The sequence below is a fragment of the Caretta caretta genome, chromosome 2 (genome assembly GCF_965140235.1).
Source record: "Caretta caretta isolate rCarCar2 chromosome 2, rCarCar1.hap1, whole genome shotgun sequence".
In the NCBI taxonomy this organism is placed as follows: Eukaryota; Metazoa; Chordata; order Testudines; family Cheloniidae; genus Caretta; species Caretta caretta.
This window is the reverse complement of record NC_134207.1, coordinates 157339811-157354838: the sequence shown is the minus strand read 5'-3', so window position 1 is coordinate 157354838 and position 15028 is coordinate 157339811. Positions and strand designations below refer to the sequence as shown.

The 15028-nt window shown below is 44.9% G+C and overlaps 1 protein-coding gene across 1 annotated transcript in view; it reads left to right on the top strand.

The window, feature by feature from the left end:
- COL15A1 (collagen type XV alpha 1 chain) overlaps window positions 1-15028 on the top strand; it is a 290144-nt gene that overhangs the window by 9977 nt on the left and 265139 nt on the right. The window lies entirely within an intron of this gene.

The following is a 15028-nucleotide window of genomic DNA, read 5'->3' as shown; positions in this document are numbered from 1 at the left end:
CTTTTTAGCCTTTATCTGCACTGGATTCTTGCTGCAAGTTGCAACGCAATGAACTAACGTTCCTGTATATTTGTAGTATTATACTTCCAAGCCATGCCCCTTTCAACTTCACTGTACTTCCACGATGCTGTGAGGAAGGTGAGAAAACCCACCAGATCTCTGCCAGTTGGGTCTAGTGGAAAAAATTCCTTCCAGACGCCCAAATAGGCAATTAGTCAGACCCACAGTGCCCTGAAAAAACCCAGCTCCTACACTACAACTACAATGAGGAGGGGGCAGGGGAGCTAAAGAGAATAGGAGGTCCATAAAGTGTGGGAAAAGGTTTAAATTAATGGGAGAGTGAAAGGCAGGGGGCGGGAATCAATCCTTGTTTGCTCCCAGCTGGCCAGTGGGAGCCAGAGAAGGAGGGGCCCAGGCTGGGCATCTTCAGGCAGGCTCTCTCCTCCTCACCTCTGGGCAGCTGTTCAACTCTGCTGCCCTCCCAGCCCTACCCCGCCCCATAAAGCAAGGAAGCATTCTTCACCTTGTGAGCGCCAAGGAGCAGTAATGAGTGGGCTTCTGAGTGAGGATCATGCTAAATACGATGGCAGCCAGAGAAGCCCACATAGACTCCACCACTGAAACCATTGAAATGGAATTTTAGTGAGGCTAGAATCTTTGGAAAGAGAGAGGCACTTTTCCCATCTTCTTATAATTCTGTGGTATGGTCAATTCTACCTAAAATATAGTCAGCTTGGATAAAAATTACTCAGCAGGTCCAAAATCCTTTGACTAGGATGTGAGTCATTTGCACTTTATTTATTTATTCATTTTCTTGCAGCATAAAACATTTTAATACAACTTTTCCTGTGTTCTTGGCAGAATTCACAGGAAGACCTTTATCTTGTGAGCTTTTTCCGGCTGCATTAGAACAAAAAAAGTCCCTGGCTGTGCATTACTCTAATCCAGGCTGTTTAATACCAAGTTTGTGTTTTGGTCCCTGGTTCAGTGTTTACTAAAATGTGTATTGTAACACATTTGTAAATATATTGTAACACGTCAAAGACTCCTCCAATTGACACTGATGCCCGTTGATGTAGAGCATGCTAACGTATGGTTTAAGTTGCGTCTTTTCACATATTAGTGTATACATCTCCATGAGATTTAAAAACTCGTTTAATTAAGACATTGGCACACACAGCTTTAAAAAAGAGTGTTCTAATCTCTGTAGTCTGTATGTTTGGAGTCCAGATCCTCAACAGTATGATTTCAATGGGGTTTAGGTGCCTAAATACCTTTATGGATCTGGGCCAGGATGACTATTCAAGAATTTTTTTTTTTTTTAAATTCAAAGCAGCATACCTCTTCCTGCCATAAACATTCTGGAAGCAAAATATTCATGTTTTGATTCAGTTTACATAGTAAGGCTTTACTTTTTATATCTAGCTACATAACTATAACATAGAAAAAGTAAGACAAAATAACCCACTTAAATTCTGACTCACATTCAATGGAACTTCAGCAAATTCACAGTTAAAGGATTTGTTTTCTCCACCCACTGTTTGCAGCATTAGTATTGCCAAATGCTTGTACTAGTTTTCTCCAGCTCTCCAGGCTCGTCAAGTATACTATGGAGGACTGAGCAGGGGACACAAGTTCCTGCCAAGTGCTCCAGGGCCTGTAGGCTTTTTGGGGAGAGGGATAGCTCAGTGGTTTGAGCATTGGCCTGCTAAACCCAGGGTTGTGAGTTCAATCCTTGAGGGGGTCATTTAAGGATCTGGGGCAACTATGGGGGATTGGTCCTGCTTTGAGCAGGGGGTTGGATTAGATGACCTTCTGAGGTCCCTTCCGACCCTGATATTCTATGATTCTAAGATATATTCAGCAATGCTAAATTCTAATAATTTCCGAGAGGATTCTTACAAATCACTCAATGCTTTAATATGAGAGTAGGGAAAACCGACTCAGTAATGGACAAGCACTGAGCAAGTGTATATTTGTGACTCAAAAAGCAATCTTTGGCCTATTAAAGCAATTGACAGAATCCCTTAAAGTGAAATCAGGTTAAATGTTTTAAAATACTTAAGCAAATTTTATTTTAAAAATTATTAATTCCTTGCAAGTGCCTTAGTGATCCTTGTCCATTGGCTGTGTTTGTTGGTCTGGAAAAGTCACTGATTTCTTAAAAGAGAGAATCAACAAACAGTATTCATCCTCAGAGAAATTAATCACAGAGGGCCATCTATTATGCTGTAAGTATAAAATCACACCGAATATCTGGGAGCAGGAAATTCCATGAGTTAAAACCCACAGACTTTCCTTCAGCTTCCCCTGTCAGGAGGTGATCTCCTTAATCCTCATGCAGAGTTGATAAGAATCATACTGCTGCTCTACTGGGGACCCAGATCATCCAAACCCAGGTAGGGAACAGTAAGAATATCCTTTTAAGGTTCTTATAGTGGAATTGTTGCATCCCTGGTAACTTCCTATGCTGGAATGTGGAAAAGTCAGAGAGATTACTTAAAACAAATTGGAGGAAAAACAGAGTTCTGATTAAGGATGAATGGATTCGTTTTGCGTACTTTTTGAAGGGCTCACACAGCATGGGTATCAAAGTTTGACTCTGACACAAAATCCAGTATTATTTGGTTCCCATTCTGGCAGAGCTACCTGTGGGGGGGATGTGCAAAAGAGGCAGTTTGCCCTGTCTCCATGGTAATTATTTTGGAAGGGCATGGGGGGGAAGGATTGAAAAGGGAGAAGAAAGAGGGTACATATGCATGGCTGTTAAGGGAATGTCTGTCATTAGATGAATTTTGAATTACAATCTGATAACTGCAAAACTTGGGCTCAGCCTCGTCTCCGGAGCTAATGAAGTGCCTTCCATTCAGTCAGCAGGCTCTCTGAGTTTGAAAAGTGCAATGTACATGAGATACTTCAGATGGTTCATTCTGGCCTTTGAAGATAAGGGCTGTGAATTGTCCCTGGGATCAGTTAGGCAATCAGTGCAGAGGATGGAATATTGGCATTATATTGCTCCTGTCTGTTCATTCTGCATAGCTGGCAGGCTGACACACATTGGAGTTGCAGGAAAATACCCTGGGGCCTTGTACGGTTAACGCTCCACTGCCTGTTGGCTGGATAGGAAGTACTTAATCAGATTCAGCCATGTAATCACCTTCTTACCAGCAGCTTTATCCTTAGAAAAAAGAAAAGGAGTACTTGTGGCACCTTAGAGACTAACCAATTTATTTGAGCATAAGCTTTCGTGAGCTACAGCTCACTTCATCGGATGCATACTGTGGAAAATACAGAAGATGTTTTTATACACACAGACCATGAAAAAATGGGTGTTTATCACTACAAAAGGTTTTCTCTCTCCCCACCCCACCCTCCTGCTGGTAATAGCTTATCTAAAGTGATCACTCTCCTTACAATGTGTATGATAATCAAGGTGGGCCATTTCCAGCACAAATCCAGGGTTTAACAAGAACGTCTGAGGAACGGGGGGGGGGGGGGGGGGGGGGGGGGGGGGGGGGGGAAGGAGGAATAAACAAGGGGAAAAAGGTTACTTTTTATAATGAATCAACCATTCCCAGTCTCTATTCAAGCCTAAGTTAATTGTATCCAATTTGCAAATTAATTCCAATTCAGCAGTCTCTTGTTGGAGTCTGTTTTCGAAGTTTTTTTGTTGAAGGATAGTCACTTTGAGATCAGAAATCGAGTGACCAGAGAGATTGAAGTGTTCTCCGACTGGTTTATGAATGTTATAATTCTTGTCTGTGTGTATAAAAACATCTTCTGTATTTTCCACAGTATGCATCTGATGAAGTGAGCTATAGCTCACGAAAGCTTATGCTCAAATAAATTGGTTAGTTTCTAAGGTGCCACAAGTACTCCTTTTCTTTTTGCGAATACAGACTAACACAGCTGTTACTCTGAAATTTATCCTTGGAGTTCTCTTTTTCTGGACAGGTTTGTAAGCACGTGATCCAGCTCATTTTACGCCATACCCCTATGCTGCCTTTTCACATACATACACAGAGAATGGGAGAATGTACTTGTCAAAACCCATTGCCCTCTTGATTCAGTTTTACCACATCCTTCCCCTGGAACTGCAGACTCAGACATTGCAGAACTGGCAAGGGATTGGATATCACATCTACATTTAGGATGGAATGCCACAGAAAATGAAGATAAACCCCTGTAGATCCCAGGCCATATACTGGTGTATCAGCTGCTGCCACCCATTCCCCAGCCTCCCATTCCCAAAGCATTGGCAACGTAGTTCCAGGGTTTTCTGCATTTGGCTTCTCCTCTCCATTCAATTCACTCTTGATAGGATCACAGAGTGGTAGGTAATGGTGCTCAGAGTAGCACTAATTTACAGTCTTATTTTGGCATAGTTTACAGTGAATTGCAAGATACTTATGTTCCAGAAGTAGAACATTTCCCGATTTTTTTTTCTTTGCTCTTTTGCCAAGCCAAATACCTCCCTCTGCTGCATTAGTGGCTCTGATGGGTAAATTCTGCAGAGGAGCCAGTGGTGCCATGGGGTCACCTGTGGATAGCCTATGCCCACCACATTTTACGACCATATTACTCTTGGCACACCAACTAATGTAAGGAGAACAGAACACACTTAGAACTCAGTTTCTTTTTCATTGCCAGCTATGTGTATGTTAATGAAACTCAGGAGGAAAGAACCCAGTCGAATTTGTCAACAACTCCAAGCAATGCTTCAAACATCCTTGTATGCGGTGGCTGTGTTGTGATAGTTTTCTGAAGAGCTGCAGCTGTAGTTTGCTGCAAAAACTATTCCAGAACCATGGTTTGTCTAGCTGTTCTGGTGTGACTCATTTCTGGTGATGTAATTCTGATAATTTCAAATGACTGAACCCAGATTCAATGGAGGTCTTGTTCCACAAACGGAAAGTATCCCCATAAAATTGAGAAGAGTCTTAGCAAACTATAAACACCACATGGCTGGACTATTTTTTTTCTTTTTTTCTCTAATAATGACAAACTAAGTACCTGGCCTGCCTCGTAGAGAGATGTTTGTGCAAGACTATAATTGAAAGAGGTTTCCTCATAAGCGAGAGTATAATGAATATAGGATTTTTGAGATGTGCCCTGGAAGCAGGGGTTGAGAACACACTGTAGCTGTGTCCAACAGTTCACCGCAGATGCTCTCTAGTTTGTTTTTAATAAATGTTTTATTCATTTCTCACTCACTGCTTTGTTGTTTAATGAACTTCAAGATTATTAATCTCCTGTGCAGGAAATTGTGGGGTGAGACGTTGGTGAGTCCCTGATATTTAAAAACAAAAGCCTCACAAAGGCTGATGCCCTAATCCAAGCCCCTTGGTTACTTCTTCGTCTCAGATTTGATAAATGTTGCTAGGTACAATTGAGGTTTTCAAAATCAAGAAAAGGAAGTATAAGGGAAGTTGCCTTGTGATTATTCCAAATTATAATTGCTTACGATGCAGCGTTTGGGGGAAAAAAAAGCCAGTTAAAACAGTTCAAGAATAATGGAAAAAGGAATTAATAGTAGGGATGGGCCAAGAATACCATTTTTGGATTTGACTGGGTAACTGTAGGTTTCAATGCCACCGCATACTTAATAGATTTTAGAGACTAACCAATTTATTTGAGCATGAGCTTTCGTGAGCTACAGCTCACTTCATCGGATGCATACCGTGGAAACTGCAGCAGACTTTATATATACACAGAGCCTATTTCCTCTTGTTTTTTCCTCTTGTTTTTTCCTCCACCTCCCTCCCCCCCCCAGATGTTCTGGTTTAACTTGGATTTAAACTTGGAGAGTGGTCAGTTTGGATGAGCTATTACCAGCAGGAGAGAGAGTTTGTGTGTGTATGGGGGTGGGGGGGATGTGAGAAAACCTGGATTTGTGCTGGAAATGGCCCACCTTAATTATCATGCACATTGTAGGGAGAATGGTCACTTTGGATGAGCTATGACCAGCAGGATAGTGAGTTTGTGTGTGTGGTTTTTGGGAGGGGGGTGAGGGGGTGAGAGAACCTGGATTTGTGCAGGAAATGGCCCAACTTGATTATCATGCACATTGTGTAAAGAGTTGTCACTTTGGATGGGCTATCACCAGCAGGAGAGTGAATTTGTGTGGGGGGGTGGAGGGTGAGAAAACCTGGATTTGTGCTGGAAATGGCCCAACCTGATGATCACTTTAGATAAGCTATTACCAGCAGGACAGTGGGGTGGGAGGAGGTATTGTTTCATATTCTCTGTGTATATATAAAGTCTGCTGCAGTTTCCACGGTATGCATCCGATGAGTGAGCTGTAGCTCACGAAAGCTCATGCTCAAATAAATTGGTTAGTCTCTAAGGTGCCACAAGTACTCCTTTTCTTTTTGCGAATACAGACTAACACGGCTGTTACTCTGAAACCTGTCATTAATAGATTTTATATTACTGGCGTAGGAGTGCCCTGCATCCAGGGCCAGATAGCAGATGACAGACTGCATTAGGAGGAAATGGATGGGAGAAATCTGGGCTTTGGAAGTGTGTAGTGGGAAAGACCTGGTGGGAAGACTTTGGGGCTAGGCTGGGGTTGCAAGAGGCAGGCCCTAGCAGGTGGTTGTGGGTGAGGAATTTGGGGGTTGGAGTGGAAGGGGTAGGCTGGGCAGCAGCAAGGATGCATCCCAGGTGTGTCTGCCTAGGTAGGCAGGCCAGGTCTACTGTATTCCTCTCTTCCTGCCACACACACAGCCCTCTGCTGGGCTGATGTTGGTGGGGTGCCAGAACAGTAGTTCTTGGCATTAACAATCATTGGGATACGTGAGGCAGTTCACACTTCTCAGAGGCATTGTTTCAGGCTGTCAGCAGATTCAGGATGAGGTTGTTGCATAAGTCAGGTCAGGTTGTCAAACTTTTCTTGGGGGACTAGATGCTATCTGAGATTCTGCCATAATCACAGGACTCCAGGAGCTGTGGCCCTAGCTATAATATGGCAGCTACCTCTGAAGTAGAAAGCAACAGGAGGTGGTGGGCCAAAAAAGGCCCAGAATTTGTAACATGCAGAATAATGACCAACTATTGTACAGTAAAGCCAGTTCCTGCTCTTCCCCAAAATGCCATGTGATATTGTATACAAACTGCCATCTGGTCTACTCTGTGTGGGCAAAGTGTCATCTCAAAGACAGACAGACAGACACACACATATCCACCTGGAACTCAGTTTGTCAAAGGATGAGAGGTCAAATCAACACTACCGTCTAACTACTCCAAACCTAACAATCATAGACCACAAGATATGTACTGTTTCAGAGTAGCAGCCGTGTTAGTCTGTATCCGCAAAAAGAAAAGGAGGACTTGTGGCACCTTAGAGACTAACAAATTTATTTGAGCATAAGCTTGCGTGAGCTGCAGCTCACTTCATCGGATGCATTCAGTGGAAAATACAGTGGGGAGATTTATATACACAGAGAACATGAAACAAAGGGTGTTACCATACACACTGTAACGAGAGTGATCAGGTAAGGTGAGCTATTACCAGCAGGAGAGTGGAGGGGAAACCTTTTGTAGTGGTAGGCAAGGTGGGCCATTTCCAGCAGTTGACAAGAACGTCTGAGGAACAGTGGGGGGGGGGGGCGGGGGGGGAGGAATAAACATGGGGAAATAGTTTTACTTTGTGTAATGACCCATCCACTCCCAGTCTTTATTCAAGCCTAAGTTAATTGTATCCAGTTTGCAAATTAATTCCAATTCAGCAGTCTCTCGTTGGAATCTGTTTTTGAAGTTTTTTGGTTGAAGAATTGCCACTTTTAGGTCTGTAATCGAGTGACCAAAGAGATTGAAGTGTTCTCCGACTGGTTTTTGAATGTTAATTCTTGACGTCTGATTTGTGTCCATTTATTCTTTTACGTAGAGACTGTCCAGTTTGGCCAATGTAGATGGCAGAGGGGCATTGCTGGCACAATTGCCTGACCAGGGGTATTCTATCTGCTACCCAAGATCCATAAACCTGGAAATCCTGGACGCCCCATCATCTCAGGCATTGGCACCCTGACAGCAGGATTGTCTGGCTATGTAGAATCCCTCCTCAGGCCCTACGCTACCAGCACTCCCAGCTATCTTCGAGACACCACTGACTTCCTGAGGAAACTATAATCCATCGGTGATCTTCCTGAAAACACCATCCTAGCCCCTATGGATGTAGAAGCCCCTCTACACCAACATTCCACACAAAGATGGACTACAAGCCGTCAGGAACAATATCTCCGATAATGTCACGGCAAACCTGGTGGCTGAACTTTGTGACTTTCTCCTCACCCATAACTATTTCACATTTGGGGACAATGTATACCTTCAAATCAGTGGCACTGCTATGGGTACCTGCATGGCCCCACAGTATGCCAACATTTTTATGGCTGACTTAGAACAACGCTTCCTCAGCTCTCGTCCCCTAATGCCCCTACTCTACTTGCGCTACATTGATGACATCTTCATCATCATCTGGACCCATGGAAAAGAAGCCCTTGAGGAATTCCACCATGATTTCAACAATTTCCATCCCACCATCAACCTCCGCATGGACCAGTCCACACGAGAGAGCCACTTCCTGGACACTAAGGCGCTAATAAGCGATGGTCACATAAACACCACCCTATACCGGAAACCTACTGACCGCTATGCCTACCTACATGCCTCCAGCTTTCATCCAGACCACACCACACGATCCATTGTCTACATCCAAGCTCTACGATACAGCCGCATTTGCTCCAACCCCTCAGACAGAGACAAACACTTACAAGATCTCTATCAAGCGTTCTTACAACTACAGTACCCATCTCCTGAAGTGAAGAAACAGATTGACAGAGCCAGAAGAGTACCCAGGAGTTACCTACTACAGGACAGGCCCAACAAAGAAAATAACAGAATGCCACTAGCCATCACCTTCAGCCCCCAACTAAAACCTCTCCAACGCATTATCAAGGATTTACAACCTATCCTGAAGGACGACCCATCACTCTCACAGATCCTGGGAGACAGGCCAGTCCTTGCTTACAGACAGCCCTCCAACCTGAAGCAAATACTCACCAGCAACCACACAACAGAACCACTAACCCAGGAACCTATCGTTGCAACAAAGCCCGTTGCCAACTGTGTCCACATATCTATTCATAGGGCCTAATCATAGGGCCTAATCACATCAGCCACATTATCTGAGGCTCGTTCACTTGCACATCTACCAATGTGATATATGCCATCGTGTGCCCGCAATGCCCCTCTGCCATGTACATTGGCCAAACTGGACAGTCTCTATGTAAAAGAATAAATGGACACAAATCAGATGTCAAGAATTATAACATTCAAAAACCAGTCGGAGAACACTTCAATCTCTTTGGTCACTCGATTACAGACCTAAAAGTGGCAATTCTTCAACCAAAAAACTTCAAAAACAGACTCCAACGAGAGACTGCTGAATTGGAATTAATTTGCAAACTGGATACAATTAACTTAGGCTTGAATAAAGACTGGGAGTGGATGGGTCATTACACAAAGTAAAACTATTTCCCCATGTTTATTCCCCGCCCCTCCCGCACTGTTCCTCAGACGTTCTTGTCAACTGCTGGAAATGGCCCACCTTGATTATCACTACAAAAGGGTTCCCCTTCCCCCACCCCCACCCCTCTCCTGCTGGTAATAGCTCACCTTACCTGATCACTCTCGTTACAGTGTGTATGGTAACACCCATTGGTTCATGTTCTTTGTGTATATAAATCTCCGCACTGTATTTTCCACTGAATGCATCCGATGAAGTGAGCTGTAGCTCACGCAAGCTTATGCTCAAATAAATTTGTTAGTCTCTAAGGTGCCACAAGTCCTCCTTTTCTTTTTGAAGATATGTACTGTCTTCTTCAACAACTTTCTTATACCCTGCTATTGAGCCTGAACGTGTGAGGTGATGAGTCATCCCTGAACTAGAGCCTGATTAAGCCACATGTGGTGATGACTCATTCCTGTGGTAGGCTCCAGCCAATCCACAAGCCAGGAGCTAGTCTGGTGACTTCAGGGCCGGTATATAAGCTTCACAGGAAGAACTGCAGCTTAGACTGCACAATGTCACTTCATGGCTTAGAACTCTTCCTGTCCTAATAGCGATGACAGACTATACAGGCTTTAGTCTGCTCCAGCCTTGTTGCCAGTCCTGCTCTGTGCCCGGCCCTTGCACCAGACCAGCTCCCAGCCCTATGCTTGCCGCCTTCTGACCTTGCTTTTGACTCCTGATTCTGGCTTTGACCTCTGGTTCCTGGCCTACCTGCCACTGCACAAACTATTAGATCTGACCATCCACACATTGGTTTCTGATAGTGCAGGCCCAAGCATAAGACCATAGTTACTCAGTCAGCCACTTACCCTGGGTAAAATGTACCTCTGTTTAAAAACTGCCTGTACTGATGCTGAATATAGAGATTCAGAAGCATTCTTGGGTGATGTTCAGTGTTCTCCTAGGCATGACAATAGCCAGAAAGCTCTTCTGGCAATAGGGGCTGAGCTCCGGGACAGACTGAAAGCTGTGCTTTTGGATGCATGGAATTCTTTTGTGTTTCTAAGTAACTGCAAATGTTAACAGCTGAAAACAGTTTAAACAACCTAGTCTCGGCAGCTGGGACGTGGGGATGGCTAGTGAACTGCTCTGTGACATCATCACCTGCATTTCTATTTTAGGAAAGCTGTGTTAAATTGTTCCACCAGTGGAGTGAGCCCAGTGAACTAACAGGCTTGTGCGATTCTTAGGGCCTCATCCCACAAGCCGTTACTCATGGCAGTAATCTTATTGACATCAGTGGAGCTATTTGCTTGAGTAAAGACAACTTGCATGAGTAAGATTTTCCAGGATTGGGCCTTTAATTTCTATGGTAGCACAAGTCCCCAGATAGAATACAGGACTTCTGTTGAAACAGGTTCATTTTTATCATTGTAGGAACTTGGTGCAGAAGGTTACCCGATCTAGCCCCAGTGGTGAGCCGGAGCCAGTTCACACCGGTTCGCGCGAACTGGTTGTTAAATTTTGAAGCCAGTTTAGAACCGGTTGTTAAAGGGGTGGGCAAACTCCGGCTCGCGGGCCCCATCTGGCCCATGGGACCGTCCTGTCCGTCCCACCTGAGCTCTCGGCTGGGGAGGCTCCCCTGTGAATTTTTACTCACCAGGCAGCACTTGGGCGGTGGGTCCTTCAGTGCCGCTGAAGACCCAGAGTGACTGAAGGAACCGGTTCTTCAGCTTCTGGCAGCTCATCACTGTCTAGCCCCATACCAAAACCTTGAGTCATCTATGTTACGCTTTTGTCTGCATCAACAGTTGCTTCATGCACAGAGGAAGGTTGTATGTTCAGTGCTAGACTGTACCCAGCCTTATGTCAGTGTGCAAATGGAGCAAGGACTAAATACAATCTGGACCTTGTGCTCCTCTGAGTGAAGGGCTCTGTCACCACTGTCTTCTGAGGTGGGCTGGGGCCATGGTCCAGTCCCCCTCTTCACCTATCTACAGAGCTAGCTCTGTGTAGTGGGAAGGACACATTGCACCTGTCAAGACACAGGGCCTGCGTCCCAGCCAGGCTCCAAGCAACCTGGACAAGCGCAGCTGGCCTCAGGTAGGCTGCCTGATTGGCCACACCACCTGACTGGTGGGAAGAGTCAGCAGAACGGCTGTTAAGCATTAGCACCACCACTACTTCGGTGGCTGCTCCAAGCGTTTATCCATGGCTGTGACAGGGCCTACTTGTGCTGGTCCTGCTCCCGCCTTCTTCATCCAGGTAACATGGATCTGACCCACGGCGCTGGCTCCCGATCTCTGACTTTGGCTCAGACCCTTGGCTTTGGCACCCGGGGTCTGACTCCAGCTCTGGCCTTGGGCTCTGATTCCTGACTACTGACTCAGATTCTAACCACTAAGCCAGACATCTGCTCTGATCATTAGGCCTGACTCCTGCTGTAACCACGAGGAATGGCCAGCCACGGCCCAGTAACGTGACAGCACCGTGGCAAAGTGTGGCACAAGGTCAGTGCTCCCCCTCGCTCCATGTAACTCCAGAAAGTTGTGGGTCTGCTTCAAGCACAATACTCTGGGAGCTCCTGCTGGGCTGGTGTGGCGGTGTACCACCCTTAGTGCAGCATTGTGACTTAAAGATAAAATATACCCCTTATTATTTGTATTACCGTAGTGCCTAGGCATTCCATTGATAGCCCAGGACCCCACTGTGCTAGGTGCTGTACAAATGCAGAACAAAAAGATGGTCCTTGCCTCCAACGTGCTTGCAGTCTGAGATGAGATTACAGATGGATGAGACAGACCAATGGGCAAGTACAAGGAAACAGTGAGACAGCATTGCTCAGCGTGACAGGCAGTGGGCTCAGCACCAGCAGCCTAACCATTGTCAAGCTTTTTGTAGGCATTACAGCAAAGGAGAGCTTTGGGATTGACTGTCAGGGGCCTTGAAAGTGATAGAGAAGCAGGAGCTAGTGGAGGGATTCCAAGAGCGGGGTGACATGGTCAAGTGATGGGCTTGTAAAATGATCTTTGCAGCATTCTGAATGAAGTGCGCAGGGCCAGAGTTCATTCATCAAGGCCTGAGAGAAGGATGTTGCAGTAATCAAGATGTGAGATGATGAGGGGAGAGTTTAGCTGTGTGGATGGTAGGAAACATCGTTTCATAGAGATGTGATGCAGAAAGAATCGGCAAGATTTAGGCCACGTCTACACTACAGAATTTTGTTGACAAAAGTTATGCCATTTTACTTAAAGCGCTGTTGCATGTCCACACTATGCTCTTTGTGTTGGCAGGGCACATCCACGCGAGCAGCTCCTGCATCGACACTGAGATTAGTGCACTGTGGGTAGCTATCCCACTGTGCAACTGGCTTCAGGGTGCTTTGGGAAGGGTTTGCAATGCCTCATTGGCGGGTACAGCATCACATGATGCAGGTTTTTCAGTCCCATATTTCCTACTAGATTGCCAGCCGCTTTTCAACTGAAGTGTAGGGGGGGGGGGTGGGAGATGACAGGAGAGTGTGTGATAGGGAGTGTGTGTATGTGGGAGAGACAGAAACAGTCTGTGTTTGGGGAGAGTGCGTGAGAGATTGTGTGTGGGCGCAGTGTTTTCCCCAGGAATTGAAATTGGAGGGGGGGTGTTCAAATTTACAGGGGGGGCGGGTCAGGGCCAATGAGAGGGGAGAGCATGAGAGTGAAGGTGGGCTGTATGGCACCATAGTAAAAACTGAAAAATGTTTCATGACCATTTTATTAGATTTTAAAATCATCACACAAATTAAAGTTGGCTACTCAAGTCTTCTATGAAGCACTACATCTACATCCTTCTTGGTTTCTTGTTATAATTTTGCACAACTCTGTTAATGAACTTCTTGAATGCAATGCATTCATCTTTGGTGGCTTCTCCTGTGTCCAGTACTTCCATTCCTTCAACTGATATGCTCATTAGTTCATTCACATGATCAGGAAGAAGGCGACTTCTTTCAAAACACAAAATTCTATTCATTTATGAAAAAGAACGCTCAACTGTAGCTGTTGTGACTGAGAGTAGCAAGAGGTGAATTTCTACTTCTTTCATCCCAGGAAACATAGCACAAAGATCGGGTTGAGCCACTAGTGATGATAAAAAAGAAGTTGAAGTCAAATCTTCATTCATTCGTCGTATGATATTCCACTCTGTGTTCAAATTCTCTGTTGTGTCCTGAGCACATGGCAGTCCCACTGCTGGTAGTGCCTCACTCCACTCAACTGTCAGTATTTTATAAGACAGGGATCTGTAAAAGCTGCGTAGAGGTTGAGTAGAATCTAGAAGTTGCTGTTGTAGATTTTTAAGAATCAAGTCTGTGTACTTTTTCAGTTGTCTTAACAAACACTTCTTGTCCTCTTCACTTAAGGATTCAATATAAATGCCTTCATTAGTCAACTTTTGGACTGAAATCTTTGCTTCTTCTAGTACTTGTTCAATGGATAGCTCTCTGATTGGTCCAAATGTAGCTTCCATTCCTGGACAAAAATCTACTACTGTTGAAGCAGATGCCTGGACGGCATTGTTTAATGACCCAAGTGGTTTCAACAGTAGACTTACAAGAAAGAGAATGGCAATAGTCTTCTCTGAACGTAGTAGCAAAAGTAATCCACCAGCCTCACTTCTTAGATCCGTCCCATCTTGGTAGATACTTTCCAAAGCCAGTAATAATGTCTTGAGTAATTTGAAGACAACAGCCAAGGATCGCTCATGAGAAAGCTAGAGGGTTTTCCCAGGTTGGACTAATTTGAACCAGCCAATGGGAGTGTGGAGCCAGTGCTTGGGGTGGGGGCAGCGCGCAGAGTCCCGTCGCCCCCCTGCTTACGAGCTGAACCTGCTGCTGGCCGCTTCCGGGGCAGCGCGGTGTCAGAACAGGTAGGGACTACTAATTTTTACTGGCTAGGTCCCTGGGTGCTGAGCAAGGTGACCCAGTGCCTTGCATTCCGTGACCCAGTACTGGGTGGCAACCCAAACTTTGAAAAGCTACTGGTTTACTGGATGTAAAGATGCATGTGAGGAACACAGCTAGAGACCGTTGCAAACTGTGTAGCATTTTGGTTAAACCAGAACCCTTGAAATAAACCGAAACCTCCAAAGAGGGTTGTTTGTGTTTCAACCTAATTTTCCAGAGACCCCACAAGAAAGTTTAAATTCAAATAAAGCCGATATTAGAAAGACTTTCCTTTACAGACAAGGGGCCTTTGTGGAGAACACCAGAGAAACTTGTTTAATTATTATGTATACAGCCCTGTGTGCATCGTGTTTTATAGCCCAAAATATGTAGGACAGAAATCTGGGGATAACTGGAAAAAAGTCCTACAAAATCTGCCTGTTTCTAGGAGTACTCTGAGATTTGAAGTTGTCAGGAACTATAACCCTGCACACCTGCCACATTGGTGCATATTGTAGTATGCCATATATCTTCCTTCCTAACTTTGTCACCCGTGAGCCAGCCTGCTACATTGGATTGCTTCTGTTGAACATAGTGCTTTG